Genomic DNA, 27,150 nt, shown 5'->3' with positions numbered 1-27,150 from the left:
TTTGCCTTGTAAAACTCCATCCTCACTTAGAAATAATTTTCTACTATTTCTCTACCTACACCAGAGCAGCCAAAGCATAACCAAGCATGCTGACTGATTCCATTTTAAATTTAGGACTACACATCCCAAGAAAGCTCTCAGCCCTGCCTGGAAATCTTGCCATATTTTCTTAGTAATTTGATTCGCAGTATCCAAGACAAAGATTTCACCTTTTTTTCTTAAACCTCCCTTGCCTCCCATCCTCCATGTTCATGATCTTAATGAGTCTTCTGCTAATAGAGTAGAAACAACCAGAATTCTATTTTCTCAGTTTCCTATCACCACTTTCCCTTCATCCCCACCATTGTCTTTTCAGTGCAAACCAGTCATTTCTTGCCTAGGCTGTTGTAGTCACTCCCTAAGTGCCATTCTTTTTCCTCTAACCAGGCTCTGATTTATCCTCAGCCCAGCCAGATCCCGAAAGGAAGTGACTGCCTTTAATTCACCTTTATATCTCCAATGCCTTGCACAGCGCCTAGCCCATGCAGTTGTTCCTTAAATTTAACTACAACAGTCACCAAGTCTCAGAGTCTCCAGGTTGTAGCCTGGCATCCTCCTCCACAATATCCAAGGTCCTGTGGCTTTTGTGCCTTGCCTAGCTTCCAAAAGCCTCGGTAGGAACTACAACATCCCGATTCGGTGCAGAACCAACCAGAAACGCACCGTCTCATCCTACATCCTCCTAGAGGAGATCCGAGGGTACCGAACCGACGCTGCAAGCTGCGGATCCCCTTGGCCTCCCCACCCCAACCCTCCAGCGTCCCCAGCCACGCCTTGTGTCCTGCGGCCCCGGCGCCAGTCCCAGCCCTACCGGAAGCCGGCTCCGACCCTCCCACCAGCTCTTCCCGCAGAGGCTTGGATCATCTAGGACTCGGAGCTCGACTACCCGGCGGATCGACGCTCTCGGCGCTCCCAGCGGGCGGAAGTGAAGGCGCAGGCGGTTAGGGCAGCCACCGCCCGGGACTCTTCGCGAGAGCCGCCGGGAGCTCGGTCGTTGCGGGCCGTGGGGGGCGGCAGGCAGGCTGGAGGTACGTTGTGGAGGCTGGAGGTCCTGGCTGAAGGCCAGCCTGGGGAGGCACGGACAGGCAGGGCGGCGGGCGCCGGCGGCTGGCCTCGCTCCCAGAGAGGCGGGTGGAAGTGGTCCGCCAGCGCCGGTGTCAGTCTCCTGCACCGCTCTTCAGTCCCTGACTGTGAGGAGGAAGGCGCCGCGCGGTTCCCGTCTGCACCTCCGCGCCGTCCCTGACACCTGCTAGAGGCCCAGAGACCTTCACCCTTGCGCCGGTCATGGGCCTCCAGAACACTGACCATCGACCCGTTGGTTGTAGTCGGCTTCACTCGTCCCCCTTGCGTCCCTACGTATTGTCACTGTGTCAGGTGTAAGAATTTATTCGCGAAGAGCGAATGTGAGACATGTTTTGCTTGTTTTGCTTAAGTTTGCGTCATTTAGAGCTATACTGAGCATTTTCTAGGTGCCTTTCATTCAGTGTTTTAAGCGTTTACATTTACTAATTTAATTCTCACGAGAGGTAGATGTTGTATATCATCCCCATTTTACAGAGGGAGAAACGGAAGCCCGGAGTGGTTATGTAACTAGCTTGTAGTTACTCAGTCTTTTAACTTCCTTTGAGACAAGACACCGAAGCTCTACAGCCTGCACACCCAAACACAGTGTCATCTCTCATGTAAGCCTGGTGATGCTAGCTTGCTATCCCAAGATTTTGTATAGACACTTCCTTAATTTCCAAGAAACAGTTCTTGCAAAAGATTGTCTTTAAATGGAAATAAGCTATTCTTAATCAGTAAAGGTCAATTATAATAAAAGGTATGAGAAAGTTTTTTTTTTTTCCTCTCATGAATTGGAGTAAACTTACAAGGAAACCTTTTAAAAAGGCTTACCCAGCCACACTTTAATTAAATCATTTGGATGGCACTATACTGAAAAACTAGTTATTTTTTTATTTTTTATTAAAAATGTTTTTTTAATGTTTATTTGTTTTTGAGACAGAGTGCTAGCGGAGAAAGGGCAGAGAGAGAGGGAGACACAGAATCTGAAACAGGCTCCAGGCTTCGAGGTGTCAGCACAGAGTATGATGCCAGGCTTGAACCCATGAACCATGAGATCGTGATCTGAGGTGAAGTCTGAGGCTTAACCGACTGAGCCACCCAGGCACCCTGTAAAGCTAGTTGTAACTGAGGTCTTGTGGCTCAGTCTCCTAATACATTATATTTTCTGTATAAACATTAGTACATTCTGGTCAGGCTCTGTGTATCTGACTCTACTAACAGAAACTGAATGCCAGAAGCTTCCTGAGGATCATCTGTGTGTCCAAAGTTGTTGACTGAAAGGGTGGTAATAAAAAGAGGATGATGTGTGTTTACTACTCAAATGTTCTCTTCTGTTTAGGAACTTTAAAACATTTTTTTTAATGTTTATTTTTATTTTTTGAGAGAGAGAAAGAGAGAGAGAGAGAATGTGAACGGGGGAGGGGCAGAGAGTGAGAGGGAGACAGAGTCCCATTCAAGCTCAAACTCACCAAAGGTGAGATCATGACCTGAGCTGAAGTTGGATACTTAACTGACTGAGCCACCCAGGGGCCCCTAAGTAGGAACTTCATTTAAACAAGGAAACAGGATCCCCCAGTGTAATTTGGAATGACTCTTGAAAGGTTCAAAAATTTCTTTTTTATTGTGTCAAGCATTTAATTTTCTGTACTGAATATAATTTTGAAATGTTACTTTTTGAAAAGATGGTTGTTAATCTGCTTAAATTTTCACTCATTGCACTAATATTTGAGAGCCTGTTATGTATGAATTGTAGGGAAAATGAAATCAGAACTCAAATTTTGCAAAGCAGCCTTCTAGTAGAGGACTTTGCATAATTTCTAGCACCAGGGAATGGCAGGATTAAGCCAGAGTATAGGAAATGCTATGTATAGTTATGTATATAGTTAATCTTTTAATTACTTTTTCACCCATTTTCCAATTTATTCATCTTCATGTAGCCAGGATCTAGTTAGCACCTGCCACATCCCAGGAGCTTCAGTGTTTATTGAATGGATAAGTTTTAGGCCAGTGTTGAGTAGAGAGGATTTTGAAATTGATTGGCATGGGAAATAACATTGATCACTGTGCTAAGCAGTATGCTAGAATGTTGATTGTTCTCAGATGGTGAGGAATGTGTTCATGCATCTCCTGGATTGCCTGGTGAAATTGCATGGTAGTAGTGTTGTTATTATCACATGGTTCAGTGTATGTTTATGTTAATTTAAAATAATTATTCTTTTAAAAAAGATGTTTATTTATTTATTTTTGAGAGAGTGAGAGTGAGCGGGGGAGGGGCAGAGAGGGAGGGAGACAGAACCCGAAGCAGGCTCCATGCTATCAGTGCAGAGCCTGACTGTGAGATCATGACCTGAGCTGAAGGCAGACGCTTAACTGACTGAGCCACCCAGGGGCCCATAAAATAATTATTCTTGATACAAACACAAAAACTTAAAGTAATTGTAGAGAATATGACTCTTGAAGCTATGGGTACACCTATAGTCCTCTTTGGCCCTCAGTTTGAAAATTATGGAGTCAAAAGGTTTTTCAGCTTAGGAGTCAAAGCAGCCATTTACTGGTCTGTGAGCTACCACCTACCTGCTTCATAGCATGGGCATAGCCTCTTTGGGCTTCAGTTTCCTTTTTCCTGTAGTCAGGGAATATATAAAACTAGATTAAGATTTTTTCCTGGTTTGAAATTTTTCAGCTCAGTGAATCCAAAACCAGTTAGCACTTGTCCTATCCCTGTGTTGTTTTAGGGGCTATAGGTATTACTGGTACTTACATCTGTCAAAAGGCTAAGTTCTGGCTGGCTGGAGATTAGTTTTGGCCATTTTTGTATCTCCCACTTTAGCATATGCTTGACATACACATTAGAAATAATATTAGCTTAGATTCAGAAGGGGCATTTTTGCTCTCAATTAAAGAATATCTAAGAACTAAACTATAATATTGAGTGTAAGAATAGCAGGAATTCAGAGAAGGGGATCTGTTGGGGTTAGAGTAATTGGGAAAACTTCATGGAGGTCAGACCTTGACGGGGAGGATGTGGCCCTTCATAGGGAAGGCACTGGAACGTCTGGGTGGCACACAGAAGAAGGCCCACAGGCTGGTAAGTAAGTATGTTTTGGATTATGGAGTGCCCTGAAGGTAAAGCTGAGGGGTTTGGAACTGACTTACTATACATTTTTTTCCCCCAGGAAAATTGTATTAGGCTTGCTCTAAAGTTTCATCAACATTCTTTAACTTTAATACCATTGGTAACATTTAAGACTGGGGTGCATCCCAGGCTTAATTTTCGGTTTTGATTTTAGTAATTCCTTCTACTTACTACTTCCTGCTTCAAATAAGTCTTGGTGCCGGTAGTGGAAACAACAGTGGACACTGGGATTTGGGAAACCTGGAGTTTAGTTAATTAGAATGTAAGCTGCATAAGGTGGATCCAAGCAGGCACCTAGAGTGGTGCATGGCACAAAGTTAGCATTCAATAATAATGGTGCATTGATGAATGAGTTCTCCTTTTGCTGCTTGCTAGCTGTGCTGCTCTTGTAAGGTTGTCTCATAGTTTCATCTGTAAGATTTGATGAATTTTTATTTTTTAATGTTTATTTATTTTTGAGAGAGAGAGAGAGAGAGTGAGAGACAGTGTCAGCAGGCTTCAGGCTCTGAGCTGCCAGCACAGAGCCTGACGTGGGGCTAGAACGCACGAGCTGTGAGGTCAGACGTTTAACTGACTGAGCCACCCAGGTGCCCCAAATTTCCTGAATTTTTAAAGGCCTTTTCCACTTACAAAGTTATGTGATATTGAAGATTATATGATTTTAACTTTGGTTGTATTATAATTTTACTGAAAGACAAAACAAGACTGAAAGTCAGGGATATTTGGTTTTAGTTTAATGAAATCCCCATGTGATTGACATGATGTGTATCTGGATAAATGAGGGTCTCAGCAGGAATCAGAATTCATGCCAGATGGTTCAAGTAGGGAGATTTTAATAAAGGCACTACTTGCAGAGGTGTGGGCAGGGTTAGGGAACAAACAAGGGACAGTGAGGCCCAAAGAGAAACTGACAACAAGTAGAGGGAACAAAAGGACAAACTACAGCCTCCTGAGAGCTGGAGCCAAGCAAAGGGATATGGCTATTGCCAGAGATGTACCTGGGAGTGGGGAAGCAGGACTAAAGTGCCCATACCTGAAACTAGTCCACTTCTGAAATGCAAAGCTCAAATCTTCCACTCTTTGCTTAGTGTCTTATCTTTCTCACCCTCACTCCGTTACCTCCATTACAGCTGCACTTTTACCGGATCTTTGGTCACTCTCATACCAGAATGCTCAATTGTATTATTATCCGTTTGTAGCATCTGGCTGGCAAATTCTCCGCCCTGGACCATCTCAATTCTTTACCTTCTTTAATGCTTGAACTGAGTTGCTGAAACCAACAGGGGAAAATTCTAGCATCTAGATTTGTACTCCTACGGATCCATGGTCATCAATCTCAACTGACCGTCAAAGAGTTTTCTAGGGTTTTCCTTGTAAGTGTTTGCTTCTGCCCTCTGCAGAATCTATTTTAAGCATTTTCCATTTTTCTCAAATCTCTCATCCTTTCACATAATCTATACTCCCAGCAGATACTCTTGCCACCTACTTCACAACGAGTAGAACTATCAGTGGAGAATCCCATGCTCTTTCTTCCAAAAAACCTTTCCTCTTTCCCTAGTTACCCCAAAAGAGATTGCATTTATCCTAAGACATATGTCCCAGGCCTCTGTATCCACTCTTGCCTTTGGGAGTACTTAGTTGTTCATTGGCCAAAGGCTCATTCTTGTCAGCCTTTAATCATGCCTAGAGACAGATGACAATTAAAGCAAAATAGAAAAACAGTAACAATAAAAAAGTAGCATGCTCCTTTGATTTCACATTCCTCTATTCAAATTTCTTTTTCCATCCTAGGCAAAATTCTTAAATAGTTGTTTAAGTCCATTTCACACTCATCCCACTGCTTTCTGGTTTCAGTACCTATCACTCTATTGAATGTCAGGGTCATCCATGACTTCCTTGTCACAAAATCTTGTTCCTATCATTTTCCCAGTATAGTGCCTGGGACATAGGAAGTCCTTAATAAATATTTGTTTTGACTGAATTATCTGAGGTTCCTTGTTCCAAATTTTAGTTTATTTATCTCTTTAATGAGGAATCCAGCACTGTCATTTTTTGAGGTGCTAGATGACCAATCTGTATATATCCCAAATCTTCTTGATGGACTAAACAAAGATAAAAATCAGTTTTATTTGATAATGCCATCTTCAGTATTGTCCACGTGATCTGTGTTTCTGAAAAAACAAACAAAAAAAAAACACTGGGACGCTTTTTTTTTCCTGAAGAAATAATGTTTTCTGAAATATCAAGAAGTAATGTTTTGTTCACCCAATGTAAATCTAATGAAGACGAGGGTGGTAAGGGACATGGGTACAATTGGCAATAGATTGGTGAATGAATAATGCTGTGCTTTTACATGAACTACGATTCCTTTTTCCTTCCATTGAGTAGTGTATTTTCTTTAAAATTAGGTTTTTGTTTGTGTTTTTGGAGGGTGGTGGATTTGCGCTGGCCTGTTTTATTTTCAGTATGCTATCAATGTCCAGTGACATAAGTTAGAGAACCAGCCACCTTTAGACCTAACAGCTTTTGACTTTGAAGTGTAGTGAAGCTAATTGTCTTCTAGGAAGACTTAGCCTGCTGAGGCAGGGGATTTTAAAGTTTCTGGGAAATAAAGAATGAGACTTTTAATTGACGGAATTAAGATGGTATCCAGTGTTTGTTTTAGATTAGCTGTGTACTCAAGTATTTATGTAACAGATCAGTTATGTGGGAGCTCTAGAGAGCCAAATTGTCAGGCTTTTCCCCTATATACTCTCTTGCTTCCAGTATTCTTTTCTAGTTACTTCTTGTACATTCCCTTCCCTTTACTCCAAAACATTATAGCAAGAGTGAAGGTTTTTTTTTCATTATGTATGTGTGTGTGTATAATATTTTTTAAATATTTATTTTTGGGGGAGAGTGAGAGAGACAGTGCACAAGTGGGAGAGGGGCAGAGAGAGAGGAGACACAGAATCCGAAGCAGGCTGTCAGCCCACAGCCCAACGTGGGGCTCAAACCCATAAACCGTAAGATCATATCATGACCTGAGCCTAAGTTGGACCCTTAACCGACGTGAGCCACCCAGGCACCCCTATATATATGTAATATCTATAGATGCATAAGTTTATAGATACATAATTCAGTGCCATTTATCAAAGTTAAATTTTTTTTAATGTTTATTCATCTTTGAGAGAGAGACAGAGTGTGAGTGGGTAAGGGGCAGAGAGAGAGGGAGACACAGAATCTGAGGCAGGCTCCAGGCTCTGAGCTGTCAGCACAGAGCCTGATGTGGGCTTGAACCCACGAACCGCGAGATCATAACCTGAGCCGAAGTTGGACGCTTAACTGACTGAGCCACCCAGGCGCCCCTCAGAGTTTTATCTTTAAAATCATTGTTTTTTTTTCCCAAACGAATTAACACATAAAAAGTTATGCTTTCATTTAAAAACATAGTTATTTTGGGGAACCTGGGTGCCTCAGTCAGTTAAGTGTCTGACTTTGGCTCAGGTCATGATCTCATGGTTTGTGGGTTCGAGCCCTGCATAGGGCTTTGTGCTGACAGCTTGTAGCCTGGAACTCACTTTGGATTCTGCGTCTCCCTCTCTTTCTCTGTCCCTCCCCTCCTCACGTTCTCTGTCTCTCTTTTTCTCAAAAATAAATAATAAAACATTAAAAAAATTTTAAAAATTGCATATTTAAATTATATTTTCTTTGTAGGAGTGATGAAGGAAAGAAGTCTAAAAAGAGCTGGAAAAGTAGGGATGCTTTATCTCTTATTTGTTCAGTCCTTCCTTTGTGCAGATGACTCATGTCATGATCCCAGGGTCATGGGATCCAGCCCTGCATCAAGCTCCACACTGAGAGTGGAGCCTGCTTGAGATTCTCTTTCTCTCTCCCTCTCTCCTTCTCTCTCCTTCTTTCTCCCTCTTTCTCCCTCTCCTTTTCCCCCTCCCTCTCTCCTTCTCTCCCCCTTCCATCCCTCCCCACCTTGCATACTTAAAAAAAAAAAATGTTGGATAGAAGAATTCATGACCCTGTCTTTGAGACTTGTCCCACCCTGTGCCCTTAGATGGTAAAATGTGTGTTTGTGCTGAGATAACTTGATCTTGACCCTGCACAGGAAAAGTAGAATGAGTTTACAGAAAATGGAAGGAAACAAATTACCATTCTTTAAAACCCTTTTCCAGTATCTCAAGGAGATCCCTCTGGGGTTAGCCCAGCCCAACCCCAAGAGGCAAGTCTATTCTAGAACAGGTTGAACATGACTCAAGGAGGATGTGGTGAATTCTACATTTGGTTCTGTTGCTGGGCGGCCTGAGTCCAGTGGCATGTAATTTTATCGTTGAAACTCTAGGCATCTCTGCAATGAGATTTTTCTGGGGTCCTTTGGATCCATGATGACTCTGGACAGGAAAAAATCTATCTAGTGCTATTATTTTGGGGGGAAAACTTTCACTTTTCTGTGGCCTGATTTAAGAAAATAGTGCTTTAACATCAGGAGGATTTCCCTGGCCTCTTTGGTGAGGGTTCTTCAAGTCTGCAGTGAATCAGAACTCCTGTTATTTCCAACTCCTGGTCTTATCCCTTTAGCTGAACGGAGCCTCTGGGGACCTCAGAGGGTAGGACACCTGATCACTTATTTCTTGTTAGCTATTAAAATCAGCAAAATTCTACTTTAATAAGTAGTAAAAATTTGGTTAATCATTCTAAAGCTACTTTTGTGGTTACTATTTTTCTGTTTCTTTCCCTTAATATTTTTGTTACTAGTTATTTTTTTAAATGTATATTTAGACTGAAGTTATGTAAAAGATATTTTACCCTCTGTTCTTCTACCAGTAAATATTTTGGAAAATCAAAGGTTGTGTTACAGTGAAGTATGGGAAAATTACAAAATTAAAATTTTCTGACCTCTGTTGCAGAAACACTAAATTCATTCTGTGTGCTCCATTAAAGGAAAAGAAGCAGACGGGTTAAAACCAATATAATATAAAATAAAAGAAAATGCACTTGTTTAAGTATACATTATAAATGGTAAGAAAATGTGGCCTTTCCTCTTTATTTTAATGAAATACTTTTATAATGGCAGTTTTCTCTTTTGACCTGTGATGGATAGAAGGTTAATTGATGTTAAATGCATGCTTTGTTAATCCTTCATCGGCTACTAAATTGGTATGGGGGAGCACAGGTCAAGGATACACAAGGCCATGGCCAGCTTGTTTTCTCAGGGAGGTTTTTCCCTTTCTCTAAACCACGTATCATTCAGTCCAGCTGTATGTAGAGGAGATTCTCCACTTTCCCCTCCCCCCTTTCCCTCTCTTTTCACTCTCCTTCAACCTCCCCCCCCCCTTGCCCTCTGTGCTGCCGAGTGACAGCTTGTAGATGTTGCGTGCGAGGAGTTCAGCTGGCGCTGTGTGGTCTGAGTGTGTGGTCTCACTCAGTCGAGAGGCTGCTAACAGGGTGGATGAGAGAGAGCAAGACTGTTTACTTTAATTTATTTCGGATGCCGGAATTGTGCCCAGAGTTTCTCCTAAACTTGATTCCATAGCTAGCAGCTTCAATCCCTCACAGCTGTGGTGCAGTCTCAACTCCCTGTCTTCTCCCAACAGGCACTTTCCATAGCATCTGCCTGTTTAATCCCTGTGGCTCAGAAATGTTAATAGCACTGCTGAGTGCTGTGATTATTTTGCTTTCACTATGTCAAGATATATGGCCTTGAAGAAGTTTCTTTTGAGGTCAAGCTAGAGAAGTAAAGCAGAGATTTTAAGTAAGTGACAAAGTTGATGTATTTTTAGAAATGGGAAAAGCTATTATGCAAAATTTGGGTCAAATTAATCCAACTCTGCTCATGTAAAAGAATCTGGGAGTTGTGTGACGACAGTCTGTCATGTTTAACAATTTTAATAGAATTAACCAATTTAAGCTGACAGTTGATTCCTTGACCCTTTTTGAAAATCTGCATTGATTTTGGCATGCCTGTTTACTGTAATTATTATATTTGTCATATTGGCTTATAATACAGTGATATTGGCTTATAATACAGATCTGACAGGTTGAGACAAGTGAAACTTTTTATGCAGTAGTATAAATTTAGGACAATATCTTTTTTTCTAATTCTTTCATTGTAAATAAATTAGCAGTAGTATCTTGATTTTTGTTCCTCTCTCACTTCTGAACATTATTACTAAGATAGTCAAGTATTTTGTCATTTAAGTAAACACTAGACTGTTGATATCACTTGGGATTTCGCATTGTTTAGCTTCTTTATTTCCCCATCTTCCCCACAGTCTTGCTGGAATGGAGTTGGTGTTACTGATGTGTTGTCTAGGACTGGAAAGTCTCGACCACTGACATTTTCCAGAGAGGTTAATATGTCTAGCTTATTGTTGTTCCACTATTTGCCCTGTCATTTTTGTTTTATTTACTTATTTTTTAAAAGTTTATATATTTTATAAACTCACCTCAGGAACCATGAGATCACAACCTGCGCTGCAGTCAGGAGTTGGATGCTTAACCGACTGAGCCACCCAGGTACCTCTTCCCCATTATTTTTACCCTGAGTTTTAGTTAATGAACTCAGTTTCCATCACTGGGAGGGTAAATAAAGTCTTTCTTACTCCCTCCTGTTCTTTCAGTCCTGGCCAAGGTTTTCTTTCTTTCATCTCATTTGATCTTAAATCAGAAGACTTTAGGAATTCAAGTAGTGTCAAATGCTTTTTTTTTTTTTTTTTTAAATGCTATCATCTTGTATTTCCTCTTGTGTCCATTTTTTGAGTGTTCTGTTTTGTGGTGAAAATGGTAATCTATTGCTCCCAAGAATTCTGAAGCAAAATTAGTGTTATGCAAACCATTGCTACTATCTAATCCTGGAACATTTTCCTTACTCCCCAAGAAAACTCTAAATCCAGTCAATCCTTTTCCATTCCCCCTTCTCTAGCTACCAATAATATACTTTATCGTTATGGGTTTACTTATTCTGAACTTTTATATAAATGCAATCATATAATATGTAACCTTTTGTGTTGACTATGGCAAAATATGTGCAGTGTCAGTCATTACCCTATTTCTTTTACCTAATGAGTGAAAATTCTATAGATAGAAAAAACATTGATAAATGATGAGTATAGTCAAGTAAACATTATAAGTAGAATTGAACTTATGTTTCAGAAACTCAGAAATATTTAACAGGAGCTGTGAAATGCTCTAGGCTTATATTTTATAGAAATGCCGTGTCAGTCACCCAGCCCTTCCTTGTAGGAGTAAGTCATGCAGGGACCTATTCTCAACCTGTCTTGAACTGAACAATGCCATTGCTAACTGGCTTTTGAAATTTGATCTAGAACTCTAAAAGGATAAATCCTGATTGAACCAAATCCCTCCATTCCTGCTTTGCTTTTATTGGGCTAATGAACACTGAAAAGGAAGAGGAGCAGAGTTTTGGTCTATGTAACTGAGGTGGCAATTGGCCTCAACAGCAGTTGATTCTCTTTCAAGGGCAGAGAAACATTGTCTTTTTTTTTTTTTTTTTCAACGTTTATTTATTTTTGGGACAGAGAGAGACAGAGCGTGAACGGGGGAGGGGCAGAGAGAGAGGGAGACACAGAATCGGAAACAGGCTCCAGGCTCTGAGCCATCAGCCCAGAGCCCGACGCGGGGCTCGAACTCACGGACCGCAAGATCGTGACCTGGCTGAAGTCGGACGCTTAACCGACTGCGCCACCCAGGCGCCCCGAGAAACATTGTCTTTTGAGCTACACTGCTTTGGCAGCATTTTTAAAATAGCATTTCTAAGTGCATCTTTGTTGAATACAAGTTCATCTTTAGATCTAAGACAAAAATTACTGTCTTTGGAGTTTTCATTATTTAGAACCAAAAAGTGGAATTTTAAAATGTATTTTTGGTTTTGCTCTTCTTTTTTATGTGTGGATTTTGACATTTGAAAAATCAAACTTAAGTCAGTTTTGGCCTAGTTTTTATAGAAATAAAGGATGGTTGAAAAATAAGTATTTTTCTAATGTAAAGAATTATGAGAGGTACAACTAATTTTGATTTAGACATTTAAGATATTTTTTTGAAAAGGACACAGTATTAAAGATCTGACCCTACTCATTAGAATTTCTGATTTTCAGGTAATTCTTTGTGGAAGAGGTAATACAGTATCAAGTTTTTCACCTCTTGGGCCTTGTAATTAGAGGCCACGTTTGAACTTGACCTACTGTCACTCAGAGGTGACCCATAGAAGATGAGTTGTTCTGCACTTTGTGGTTAATTTGGATTCATTTCTGATTCCTTTCTGTGGCATGAACAAATAACTTGTCTTTATAGTTAGCATTTCTGTATAGAGTATTAAGAGGAGCTGTCACAGTTTGAGTAAACTTTTAGGTTGTAGTTAGAAGACTCAATTTCTTAGTAGTTTTTGATTGCTAGTGTGGCATGGATTTATTAGTTTACATTTGATCTTAGCCTGGAAGCTAACAAGTGATAGATTTACTGGTTTAAAAAATAGTGTGTGGGACATGGTACAGAATCAAGAAATGGTGTATATCCTGCAGTGGTACAAAACAAGCTGACATTCTGTTCGAAGACCACATCTCAATTCTCATAGCTAAAATTCCACATGGCTTAAAGTTTGCTGCTGTCCCTGAAGAGCCAAAAGAAGAGAGAATTGACAGCCTGTGTGTTCCCAGGTCTGTTCAGCCCAACCACTGTTTTACTGAGTATCTGCTTTGTTCTGGTACTGGACTAGGTCCTAGGAGTAAAGAAAAGAACATGATGCAGTCTTAGCCAAGCCCATTGAGGACAGTTCTTTATCAGAGACCTTGGTACAGCAATTCTCCCCCCCACCCCTGCCTTTTAATGTTTACTTATTTATTTTGAGAGAGAGAGAGAGAGCGAGTGTGTGTGTGTGCAAGCAGGGGAGGGGCAGAGAGAGAGAGAGGTAGAGAGAGAGAATCTCAGGCAGGCTTCATGCTATCAGTGCAGAGCCTGATGTGGGGCTTGATCTCAAACCATGAAATCATGACCTGAACTGAAATCAAGAGTTGGACGCTAAACTCACTGAGCCACCCAGGTGCCCCATCCTTTCTTTTTTTGTTAAATGTAGGGAATATTATTTGTTATCTCTTTCATAAGAAAATCAATTAATAGGAGAAATCAACAGTTCCAGATCTGTCAAGAGGAAACATTATGTGGTCAGCATTACCAAGGAAGCTATATACTGCCTTGTATCCCCATTCATAAGGTTACTCCATACCATGCTCTGGAATTGACCTTTCTGTGTCCAAGGCCTTACTACATCTCTGAAAAATTTGTATACATGCTCACTGCCACAGGGAAACCAATATAAAAATGTATAAAAAAACATGACTTTTCTGACTCCTCTACCCTCCCCAGTCTCATTCCCCCTGTAATGTTAACCTCTGGTGTCTATCCATCTCAGACTTTCCCATATCCATTCAAGCATATATACTTGTACAAAGGCAGGTTTTTTCTTTTTTTTTTTTTTATATGTTTTTTAATGTTTTATTTATTTTTAAGAGAGAGAACCTGCAAGTTGGGGAGGAGCAGAGAGAGAGAGGGACAGAGGATCTGAAGTGGGCTCTGCACTGACAGTAGGGAGCCCAATGTGGGGCTTGAACTCACAAACCATGACATCATTACCTGAGCTGAAACCAAGAGTTGGACGCTTAACTGACTGAGCCACCCAGGTGCCCCATAGTTACCTTTTTAATAGAAACTGACTGTGCTAGAATGATGTCCATTGAGTCAATTTTCCCTTTCTTCCCAATAGGCTCTTGACCAGTAAAGGGCATTTGATAAGCAGGCTAAAATTTTTCCAAACATCTCGTCAGAAGACTGTCCCATGGAAGCTTTATAATATATTATACATAACGTATATACATACATACACAAAATGATTTAAAAATATACAACAAAGTTCCTTGAAGTAAGTATTCTAAAATGCTAAATGATTTGCTAAATATAGATTTACATATTTACTTATACACACACACACACACACACACACACACACACACACACACATACATGGCCCCTTTTAAAAACTAATTTGTTATAAATATTTTCTTGCTCTGGCATCTTTTTGTAATATATCACTTACTGCATAATATTTCCTTGGATGGGGCACCTGGGTGGCTCAGTCGGTTAAGTGTCTGACTCTTGATATCAGCTCAGGTTATCATCTCACAGTTTGTGGTTTGAACCCCATGTCAGGGTCTGCCCTGACAGTGTGGAATCTGCTTGGGATTCAGTTTCTCCTTTCTCCTCTTTCTCTGCCCCTCTCCCTCTTGCTTGCACATGCTCTCTCTCAAAAATAAATAAACTTAAAAAAAATTTTTCCTTGGATAGACCTTCATATTTTATGTAAGTCATTTTCTAGTTGTTTGGGATGTTTTTATTTTTTTTCCCCTTTGTGTTAATAAATAATTACAGTTATGGAAACCTTCATGCCTAATAGTCCTCATGGTTTGGATTATTTTATCCATTGGTCACCTTTTAAGAATGTTTTAAGTCTCAAAATATTAGCAGACCACATTCAACAGTATGTTAAAAGGATCATTTGCCATGATCAAGTCGGATTTATTATGGAATGCAAGGAGGGCTCAGTATTCCCATATCAATCAACATGTGAAGGATATAAATCATATATTTATCTAAATAGATGCATAAAAGGCATTTGACAAAATTCAACATCTGTTCATGATAAAAACTCTCAAAAAGGTGGGATTAGAGGGAATATACCTCAGTGTAATAAAGGCCTTATATGACAGTCCCATAGCTCACATTATATTCAATGGTGAAGAAATGAGAGCTTTTCCCCTAACATCAGGAATGAGACAAAGATGTCCATTTTACCACTTTTATTCAACACATTACTGGAAGTCTTAGCCAAGACAGACAAAAAACAAAAACAAAAACAAAAAACAAAAAAAGCAAAAAACAAGTAAGAGGCATCCAGATTGTTAAAGAAGAAAAGCTGTCACTATTTTCCAATGACATGATTCTATACAAAAAAATTCCTTGAAGACTCCACCAAAAACCTATTGGAATTAATAAATGCATTCACTAAAGTTACAGAATACAGAATTAATATACAGAAATCTGTTGTGTTTACACTAATAACAAAGTAGCAGAAAGAAATTAAGAAAACAGTTTCATTTACACTTGTACCAAAAAGAATAAAATACCTTTGAATACAGTTAGCAAAGGAGGTAAGAGACCTGTACTCTTAACACTACAAAACATTGATGAAAGGAATTGAAGACCACACAAACATATGGAAAGACAGAACATGCTCACAGTTAGGAAGAATTAATATTGTTAAAACGTCTCTACTACACAAAGCAATCTACAGATTCAATCCAGTCATATCAAAATACTAACAATATTTTTCACAGAACTAGAACAGATAATACTAAAATTTGTTATGGAACTACAAAAGACCCCAAATAGCCAAAGCAATCTTGAGAAAGAAGAAGAAAGCTGGAGGTATCACCCAGATTTCAAGATACACTATAAAGCTATAATAATCAAAACAGTATGGTACTGGCACAAAAATAGACACGTAAACCAATGGAACAGAATGGAGAACCCAGAGATAAACTCATGCTTACTTGGTCAGTTAATCTATGACAAAGGAGATAAGAATATGCAGTGGGGAAAAGAGAGTCTCTTCAATAAATGGTGCTGGGAAAACTGGACTGCTTTCTTACACCATACACAAAGATAAACCCAAGATGGATTAAAGACCTAAATGTGAAACCTGAAACCATAAAATTCTTACAAGAAAACATAGACAGTAATCTTTTTGACATTGGCCTTAGGAACATTTTTCTAGATGTGTCTCCTCAGACAAGGGAAACAAAGGCAAAGATAAACTACTGGGACTACATCACATAAAAAGCTTGTGCACAGTGAAGGAAACCAACGACACAGAAAAGGCAACTTACCGCCTTTTGCAAATAATAAGTGGCTAATATCCAAAATATATAAAGAACTTACAGAACTCAACACCAAAAAACCAAATTAACTCAAAAAGTAGAGCACCTGAATAGACATTTTTTCCAAAGAAGACATACATATGGGTAACAGAGTAATGAACAGATATTCAACATACTAATTATCAGCTAAATGCAAAGCAAAACCACAGAGATAGTACCTTTCACTTGTGAGAATGACTAAAATAAAGATAGGAAATAAGTATTGGTGAGCATGTGGAGAAAAAGAAGCTCTTGTGTACTGTTTGTAGGAACATAAATAGGTGCAGCCATTGTGGAAGACAGTGTGGAGGTTCTTCAAAAAAAACAAAAAAAACCAAAAAAACCCCAGCAACAACAACAGAGGGCTGCCTGGGTGGTTCAGTCGGTTAAGCGCTGGACTTCAGGTCATGATCTCATGATTCGTGAGTTTGAGCCCCACATGGGGCTCACTGCTCTCAGTACAAAGCCCGCTTCAGATCCTCTGTCTCCCTCTCTCTCTGCACCTCTCTCCCCTTGCGCATGCTCTCTCTCAAAAATAAACATTAAAAAAAAATAGAAATATCATATGATCCAGTAATTCCACTGCTGGGTATTTACCCAAGAAAATGAAAACACTAATTTGAAGCGATATATGCACTACTGTTGATTGCACTATTATTTATAATGGCCAAGATATGCAAGCAACCTAATTGGATGAATGGATAAAGAAGTGGTATATACATTCAGTGGACCATTAGTCAGCCATAAAAAGGATGAGATCTAGCCATATGTGCAAAATGGTTGGATCTAGTGGGCATTATACTAAGTGAATAAGTTAGAGAAAGGCAAATACAATATACTTTCACTTATATATGGAATCTAAAAAAAACAAACAAAAAGTGGAAACAGACCCATAAATACAAAGAACAAACTGATAGTTGCTAGAGGGGAGGGAGAAAGGAGGGATGGGTAAACCAGGTAAACGGGAGTGGGAGGTACAGAATTCTAGTTGTGGAATAAGGCACAGTATGAATGTATAGCATAAGGAGTATAGTCAATGGTATTATAATAGTGTTGTATGGTGAAAGATGGTAGCTCTACCTGTGGTGAGTATAGCATAAGGTATAGAGTTGTTGAATCAATATGTTGGGGAAAAAAAGAATATATTCCAAGCATTTGTAAGACTTCGACACATTTTGCTAAATTTTTGTTTTCCAAAGGGTTGGAATGGTTTATATTGCTGCCAGCAGTACATGGGAGCACTACACAGATTCACTGGACAATCATGATTGTCTTAAATATTTTTCACTAATTGTCTAACCGTGGAATCTCTTGTAATTTTTATTTCTGTAAGGTTGATTTTTTTCCCATATTTTTCTTTATTGATTGCATTTCCTCTATTGGGAATTTTCTGCTTTATGCCTTTCTCTTTTCTCTTTTTTTTTTTTTTTTTTTTTTGAGTCTTAGTGTTTTTGTGTTGATTTTGTGCGATGTATTTATAATAAAGCTATTCATGTTTTATTTTGAACATTTTCTTTAATTTCCCATTTGGCTTTTAAATTTGGTTGTCTCATTTACTAAGGTGTACATGTCTTTAAAAATTTTTTTTTAACGCTTATTTATTTTTGAGAGACAGAACATGAGGCAGGGAGGGGCAGAGAGGGAGGGAAATACAGAATCCAAAGCAGGCTCCAGGCTCTGAGCTGTCAGCACAGAGCCCGACGTGTGACTCGAACCCATGAACCGAGAGATCATGACCTGAGCTGAGGTCAGACGCTTAACTGACTGAACCACCCCAGAAGGCGTACATTTCTATATGATGTGTTCACTGTTTGGATTGTTCCATCAGGTTCAAACTTAGTCTTCCCATGCCCAAAGCTGTAATATACATTCACTCTTATGTTATTCTAGGTTTTTTTGCTTAATCAAAATTATATTTGACTCTTTAAATAACCAAGAATTCTTAAACTATATTGATGCTTGAATTAATGTAAGCAAGAAAATTATGCCTTGGACTATAACTATTTTGGGGATTCAAATTAATATATTAAAAATAAACAAGATGGGGCACGTGGGTGGCTCAGTCGGTTAAGCATCTGACTTCAGCTCAGGTCATGATCTCACAGTCTGTGAGTTCGAGCCCCGCATCAGGCTCTGTGCTGACAGCTCAGAGCCTGGAGCCTGCTTCGGATTCTCTGTCTCCTTCTCTCTACCCCTCCCCTGCTCATGCTCTCTCTCTGTCTCAAAAATAAATAAAAACATTTAAAAAAATTTAAAAAAAACCCAAGAAAATAAAGTAATTGTTTAGACTATTAAGCTTAGTATTTGACTATCTTGGGTATATATCATAGTCAGCATTTGGAATTGTTTCATTGGATTGTGAACTACAGTGCTGTGGCTTTAAAGAAGTAGTTTCCGTGGTCTTGAGATATAATTGTTTACGGTTGCAGTATTATATTCAGCCATCTCCCTCCTGCTTCTTGGGTCTTTCCCAAATTATGTGGCATGAATCTTATAATTTTCTTATTTCTTTGTTAATAACATCTCTTCTGTCTTAAAACAGATTAAGGTCATCCTCCTGTAAAGTTTCACATCCAGTCTCCAACATGACAGCACAGTTAACGACTCACCCAGCCCATAAATTCACTTAAAGTTGTATTTTTATATATGCAGAGGAGCAATGCTGTATTATTCTTATAATGAGCTTTAAAGTTTGGAGAGATTTTTCATTTAATCCTCTCAGGGTACCTGTGAAGTTAGCTATTATTCCCATATTATAGATGAGAAAACTAGGAGTTTAAAGGGGCCTGAATAAATCATATAGTTAGGATTTGCATCTGTGTCTTCTGACTCCTACTAGTTAATTGGCTTTTCTAGGGTTTTATTTCCTTCCCAACTGAACAGGTCGGTTTTTCTTACTAAAGTGTGTTCTAATGACATCAGTGTTCTTTACCCCATTTAAGTTAATTTGCTTTGTTCTGATAAAGACTGTTGGTGGTGCCCTTAATGGCAGTCTGCATCTCTTAGTGCATTAACATGGCCACACTGTGGAGCTGGGCTGAGAGGTCAGCTTGTCAGCACTTGTGAAAACTATTCTTTTTGGTGCTTTTTTCATATATGAAGTACATCTATGTGTGTGTGTGTGTGTGTGTGTGTGTGTGTGTGTGTGTGTGTGTATGTGTATGTGTATGAGAGAGAGATATTACAGACACAGGCACTTGAGCAAGATTGCCTACGTGTGAATCCTGCTCTTTCAGTTATTAGTTGTGGGATGTTAATACAAAGTATTAATGGGGTATCCGCACAGGGAAGTTGTGAGGATTAAAAGTTATTACATGGGAAGGATAATATAGAGTTCAATAATTATAACTGTTATTACTATTAATTGATGTTTGCTTATTATCTAAGACATCTTGTGTTATTTTTTAATTAATGGCTATGTCCTTTACTGATGTTGTGTTACATTATATTGAAAAATATTTTAAATAAAGGCAAAAGCCATATTTGTTTCTAAATATACACTTCAAATGCTAACTGTCCATTACACATGAAAACTTTAATCCACTAATTAAGTAGTCAAGATCCCCCATAAAGTGTCATGTGGGAAATTGCAGAACCTTGCATCCTCAGAGTCACCAGGAGAACCTGTCCTTTCCAAAGAGTCAGTTTGGAACCATGGGTGATATGGTACACATCTCTGAGAATGAATAAAGCATCTCTTCATGTAGTCTGCAAAAGTCAGAGGTCAGTAATCCTGGATTCTCCTGTCACTAATTTGCCTTGGATAAATAATATAAAAACATAACTGTGGCCAGATTCCCTTAAAACACTTGGAGTTAAGGAATTTCTAAATATTTTTTGCTTTCTTTCTTCCCTCCTGCTAGCCTGAGACTCTTTGGTGAAGAGCGAAGATTGGCATTTATTCATAGTGGCCCAGAAAAGATTGAAAAGGGAGGACTGTTTTAAATGTAGGTTTTATTATTATTCAGTTATAGTGAGGCCAACAGCAGGAGAAAAGGTAGCTCTTGAAAAGACAGTTTGTTATTCCCAGTCCCTAAGAGGAGGGGGCATACCTTGCCAGGCAGGGTGGGAGAAGCCAGGGTTGGGGAAAGTACTAGGGTTGGTCAGTAGGCAGAAAGTGTGAGAATGGCTAGAGCCTTTATTGTGTTTTTCTTCAGAAGGAACAGGCAAGGCAGGGTAGGCAAGCTGAGCAAGTTTAGGATTGGATAGTTTGATTTTGGCAAACTACAGTTATCCTCAGGTGTCTAGTGCCTTGGTGTGTTTAGGGCTGGGGAATGTTGTTCTGGACTGCAGGAGCCTGAGAAAAGGTAGGTGTGGACTCTGGATTGGTTGGTTTGCGTATCAAAGGCCTGCTTCTGCCAAGTTGTTTGCTCTCTAGGAATTAGCTAACCCTCTGAGAGGCAGTTCCTTTCCTAGTCTGCAAGGCCCCAAGATGTCAAAGCATTATAAAATACAGAAAAACAAAAACCATGATTAATACATGGACCAGGACTTTGTATCACAGCTTCACGATTTAGTAGCAGAGCAGAGCAAAGATCATAGTAGTGAATCATATTGACAATGAGAAGAGGCATAAATATGACCTAGAAAAGAGTATTGAGAGAAAGCATTTGATATCTAACCCCCTTCTCCCAATTATTTTTGAAGTTACTGTTGTGTTTTGGAGATACGCTTTCTTTTGTGTTTACCATAGTCCAAACTCATTTTTACTGGTAGGCTTTGGGAAGTGTTCACAGTCTACATTTTGTACAAGATAATTTTCTTATAGGGTGTGTGAACTCTTCAGAGGAAAAATGGCCCTCATGAGGTTTTTTAGAGTGAAGGGGTAGGGTTCGGAACCCACTGCCAAGAAAGAATCCTTGAAGACGTCTTTGGTGCAAGAAAGGTGATTTTATTAAAGCACTGGGACAGGACTTATGATCAGGAAGAGCTGCCCTGGGACCATGAAGAGAGACTGACTATATACTTGGCAGTTGAGAGAGGAAAATCATGGGTACTTGAGGCTTGAACTCATGAACTATGAGATCGTAACCTGAGCTGAAGCTGGATGCTTAACCGACTGAGCCACCCGGGTGACCCCCATTTTTTTTTTTAATGTTTATTTTTGAGAGAGAAAGACAGCATGAATGGAAGAAGGACAGAGAGAGACACAGAATCCAAAGCAGGCTCTAGGCTCTGAGCTGTCATCATAGAGCCTGACTTGGAGCTCGAACTCAGAAACCGTAAGATCATGACCTGAACCAAAGTCGGATGCTTAACTGACTGAGCCACCAGGCTTCCCCAGAATGAGCTTTTTAAGTTTAGGCACAACTATTACAACTTTTCAAACTAAAAATGAAAAAGCCACTGAAGCATCCTATAGGTTTTTAGTTCTAATAAAGTAAATATTAATGATGTTAACCTAAAAAATAAAACTTATTTTACTAGCAGAAGCCTCAGTTCTTTTTGCTGCCACAGTAAAGAATTACAGGACAGATAAATGAAAGTAAAGTGAGAAAAGTTTTATTAAAGTACACTCCAAGGGAGAAGAGGGCCAGTCAAGAGAGGCAAAGGCCCTAGAACTCCATTATTTTCTTTTGTGTGGGTGCTAGGGTTGCAACATTTGAATGACAGGCTTGGATTATACAATAAATAGCTAACTAAGCATGCCCTTTCCTGTGAAACCGCAGCAGTATTTTTATTCTAGAGACATAGGTCAGATAAGGGCAAGCACAACAAACGTAGCTCTTCCTCTGCCAGGATCTTGTAACCATAAACAGCCTGCTAGAGGGGTGAAATGGGGTTGTCTCTGGGCAGTCCTCTGTTGGGTCTTTCCATCAAGATGTCTAAGGTCCATCATCCTGTCACTCATGCCTAGCTTCCACGTAACAGTGATGGTTTCCCATCGTCTGAGTTGTGGCTGAGCTGTTGCTGGGCAAGGAGAAAATCTTCCATCTGCTGGGATAGTAAATTGGATTCTTCCTGCCCAGGAATGTGAAGTAAGCTGTGATGGAAAACTCCTTCAGGGCTTCCTGACTCCATCCTAAATGAGGTTTCCCTCAACTAATATTTACAGGTATATGGGAATTCTCTGTACTTTCTACTTAAATTTCCTATAAGCCAAAAACTATTAAAAAGTCTATTCAGAAAAACATCTAACTTGTCAAGTCTTAAAAGAAACAAAGCTAAGTACCAACTCTCAGTTCTGTGCAAGAACTCTGATTTAACAGACCTTAATTTCTAGAAGGGATGTTAAAACGATTTTTGAAATTCTTTTTGTAAGCGTAAGTAATATTTGGAGGATTCATTCAGTTTTGTATCATTAGGATTTACAGGATAAAAATGCCATCATATATGCCAATGTTTTTTACTTTCTCTCTTATTTTCTTATATGTTCTAATCACTGTGAGGAAAATGCCAGTGCTGGAAACAGAAGGGAACCTTAACATATACCTGGAAATTCAGACAGTTTCAGCTGCAAGTCTTTCAGATTATAATCCTGTTGAGGCAGGGGATGCTGACCTGACCTGCCATCACCTAACAGGGGTTGATAGACTTTTTCTGAAAAGTGAGATAGTAAATATTAGGCTTTTTTTGGCCTTAAGGTTTTTATTGCAACTACTCATCTCTCCTGTTGCAGTGAGAAGGCAGTCATAAACAACATGGAAATGAATTCACGTAGCTGTGTTCCAATAAAGCTTTATTTACAAAAACGGGTGGGCAGACCAAATTTCTTGGTTGCTGTAGTTTGCTGACTCCTGATCTAAAATAGACACTGGAGAAGCTCAGTGAATAAGTAAATGAAGAGATTTAAGAAGAGAACTCTCAATAAATTCCCCAGTTAGGACATTTGTGGACTACATTCTCTGACCAAAACAAGTAAACAAACTCTGGAATAAGAATGAAGCAAGTAAAAGCTGGAATTAAAAAAAAAAAGTTCGACAATAAACTGTTAACTGGAAGTTTTTAAAGTTTTCTAAAGTTAATCTTGGATCAAAGAAGAAATAAAAACTGCAACTACGGATCATTTACAAATGAGCAATGCAACCACTCCTTGCCAAAATCTATGGTGTGACTAAAGCTATAAGTAGGAAAAATGGTGGCCTTAAAAGTTATTACTAAAGGAAGACTAAAACAAATGAACTAAGTATTCAATCTAGACAGGTGGGAAAAGCAAAGCAAAATAAAATACATGGAAGAGGACTTAAGCAAATGTTGAAGCTGCAGGTTGAAGCTATAGGTAATGAACACCTCTCCTGAAAAAAGAAGGTAGAATTTATAACTTATATCAAGTTCTGTTATTATAAAAGATCATTAAAACAGTGAGCATTTACAAATCTAACCATGAAAAAAGAGATATTTACAGATACTGAAGACAATGAAAAAAGTGATAAAACCACAGCTATTCAAGAAAGTAGTGTGATATTAAATTTGAAAATCAGAATGAAATGTCTAACTTTCTGAAACATACTATTTTAAGATTTATAAAATATGGTTCCATAACCATGAAGAAAATTCTCAAATAATCTTAGCTAATGATGCATTAGATGTAGATTGTTTTACAAGCAAGCAACAGGAAACATATAAGGAATAGAATATTTCTATAATTAAACAACTGTAAGGTAGCAGATAGGAAAACTTCACATTCTTTCTGTAAGGCCAGCATAGCACTCCAGATATAGTAAATGCTCAGTAATATTTGTAAACTACTGAATGCTTCTTGATATTACAATAAATGAGCAAATATGTACAAGAAAAGATAATTTCTGACTAACTGAAAATAAGATTTAACATATAAAACTCTTAAAGTAGTAGCAAATCAAATCCAGGAATGTTTAAAGGATTGATAAAATGGAACCAACTAAAGTTTATTCCTAGAATATGAACTACTTCGTTAAGAAATTTATTTCAATTCATTATATTAATAGGTAAAAATAAAGTTATGTCAAAAGATGCTGTGAAAATATTTGACAGATTTCACTGTCCATTTCTAATTTTAAAAACAGACTTTCAGTGAACTGGACTTTGTTCACAGGACAGTGATCCTGAACTTTTCAGGATCGAAAGCTGTTTTCTGTAACATAATTGTTACTATGTAATACAATAGCAAACAGCCTACCTAATGGTACAGTACTAGAGCGTATATTCTCTTTTTTTCTCTTTAAGATCTTATTTTTTTATATTAAATATAATTTATTGTCAAATCGGTTTCCATACAACACCCAGTGCTCATCCCAACAGGTGCCCTCCTCAATGCCCATCACTCACTTTCCCCTCTTCCCCACCCCCCATCAACCCTCAGTTTGTTCTCAGTATTTAAGAGTCTCTTATGTTTGCTTCCTTCCCTCTCTGTAACCTTTTTTTTCCCTCCTTCCCCTCCCCCATGGTCTTCTGTTAAGTTTCTCAGGATCCACATATGAGTGAAAACATATGGTATTTGTCTTTCTCTGCCTGACTTACTTCACTTAGCATAATACTCTCCAGTTCCATCCACGTTGCTACAAAAGGCCATATTTCATTCTTTCTCATTGCCAGGTAGGATTCCATTGTGTATATAAACCACATCTTCTTTATCCATTCATCAGTTGATGGACATTTAGGCTCTTTCCATAGTATGGCTATTGTTGAAAGTGCTGCTATAAACATTGGGGTACAGGTGCTCCTGTGCATCAGCACTCCTGTATCCCTTGGGTAAATTCCTAGCAGTGTTATTGCTGGGTCATAGGATAGATCTGTTTTTAATTTTTGAGGAACCTCCACACTGTTTTCCAGAACGGCTGCACCAGTTTGCTTTCCCACCAACAGTGCAAGAGGGTTCCCGTTTCTCCACATCCTCGCCAGCATCTATAGTCTCCTGATTTATTCATTTTGGCCACTCTGACCGGCGTGAGGCGGTATCTGGGTGTGGTTTTGATTTGTATTTCCCTGATGAGGAGTGATGTTGGGAATCTTTTCATGTGTCTGTTGGCCATCTGGATGTCTTCTTTAGAAAAGTGTCTATTCATGACTTCTGCCCATTTCTTCACTGGGTTATTTGTTTTTCGGGTGTGGAGTTTGGTGAGTTCTTTATAGATTTTGGATATAGAGCATGTATTCTCAACAGGAACTGTAATTGAAAATTAGCCCATGAGGGGACAAAAAAAGATCTTAATTTTTATGCATAAAGTACATAAGTGTGGTGTATTTATGATATTAAAATTTTGGGGGGCAATGAGGATAAAACCTAAAAAGTCTCTTTACTTAGAAGTAAGACAAAGATACTTGCTAATACTGGAGTTATTTAAAAATTTTTTTCAATGTTTTTTATTTTTCAGAAATAGAGAGAGAGAGCATGAGTGGAGGGGTGGGGGAGGGCAGAGAGAGAGGGAGACACAGAATCTGAAGCAGGCTCCAGGCTCATCTGTCAGCACAGAGCCCAACGTTTGGCTCAAACTCACGAGCTGTGAGATTATGACCAGAGCCGAAGTCGGACGCTTAACTGACTGAGCCACCCAGCCACCCCAGTAATGGAGTTATTTAACATTGTTTTGGAAGTTATATAACAAAAGCAGTCAGGCAATTAAAATAAGTGAGACATAAATATTGAAGAGCAAACGTCCAAGTTATGATAGGATTTGAAGGTAATAAGATTTTCTGTAGAGAAAACATTAAGGAAAAGATCATTTGGAAAATGATTTCAATTGAGAGAGACTCAGTGCTCAGTAAGTTGCCTGGCTTCAAGATAAATTACATGGGCTTCTCTGTGAACAGAGCTGAACAGTTTATTGACAGTTATAAATGATTTGAATGTGTGGGAAGATTCAGTATTGTAGATAGTTTAAATGTCCTGAGATTATCTAGATAGTCAATGTAATTGATATATTTGTTCATTTAACAAATATGTGTTGAGTGTCAGTGATATCCAGGTGGATGTTCTAAATGCTGGGTGTGTAGCAGTGTATGGCAATATAAAAAACCCTTTTCTTCTGGGACTTACAGTCTGGTTAGTAGAGGTAAATAAAAGAAGCAGGAATATAGTATGTCAGGGTCATGATAATCCCATCAAAATTTTAGTAGGGTTATTTTTAGAATCTTACACAATATTTTAAAGTTCATCTGGATCAATACCTATGACAGGATGGTAAAGATAACTTTTTAAAGGTTATTTGTCCTATTGAATATTTCATTAAAATAACTATGTTATAGTTACAAAATACATCAGTGGGACAAAATATAGAAGGTCTAGAAATAGTCTCAAATGAGGATTTTTGTCATTAATAAAAGTGGCATTTCAGACTAGTGGAGAAAACAATGGATTGTTCAGTGAAATGGTATTTGGTCAACTAGCTATTTAATACTCCAAAGTAGATTCCAAATGAGTTAGGTAATTAAGAAGATAAAACAACATTAAAGTACCAGAAACATGACTTTGAAAGCATGATTCTAGAAGTAGCAAAGAAAAGGTTAATAGGTTTGACATTAAAAAAGACTCAATTTCCTAAGAGCAAAGAGCACCATAAACAATGTGAAAAGACAAAGGATAAACCGGGAAAGATATTCACAGTGTATAAAGTGGACAGAGAGTTAATGTTTTTACTAGAGGTCTTAAAATCAAGGAAAATAAACCTAATAAAAAGTTGCAATGATCATTAAAATGGAATTCACCCACAATGCAGGTTGAGAGCATTTATTTTACTTTGCCTATCAAATTGCTACAGATTAAACAGATTGCTACTACCCAGTGTCCCTGGTGGAAGGGTGTGTTGATAAAGCTTTTCTGCAGGCCAGTTTGGTAATATGTACATGTTAGGATCTTAAATGCACAACTTTTGACTGGTAATTCATCTTTGAATGTACTGTAGGGAAATAATTGGATAAATGTGCAAAAAGTTTTATAGAAAAATGTTCATTGTCATATTCATCATAGCAAAAAATTGGAAATTGTCACTTTGATTATACATCACTACAATGGAATAC

At 38.7% G+C, this 27,150-nt stretch overlaps 1 protein-coding gene across 2 annotated transcripts in view; it reads left to right on the top strand.

Moving 5' to 3' along the window:
* Positions 1-968: 968 nt before the first annotated feature.
* Positions 969-27,150, top strand: part of EXOC2 (exocyst complex component 2) — a 280,355-nt gene continuing 254,173 nt past the window's right edge. For both annotated transcript variants that reach the window (XM_047101674.1, XM_047101673.1), the window contains exon 1: positions 969-1,067. The gene's annotated coding sequence lies outside the window, so the exon portion shown is untranslated. The remainder of the gene's footprint in view (positions 1,068-27,150) is intronic.

The sequence above is a fragment of the Lynx rufus genome, unplaced genomic scaffold (genome assembly GCF_022079265.1).
Source record: "Lynx rufus isolate CCGP_SWC_20201006 ecotype Redwood Valley unplaced genomic scaffold, mLynRuf1.p SCAF_6, whole genome shotgun sequence".
Classification (NCBI taxonomy): domain Eukaryota; kingdom Metazoa; phylum Chordata; class Mammalia; order Carnivora; family Felidae; genus Lynx; species Lynx rufus.
The sequence above is the reverse complement of the archived record's forward strand: the minus strand, read 5'-3'. Positions and strand labels throughout refer to the sequence as shown.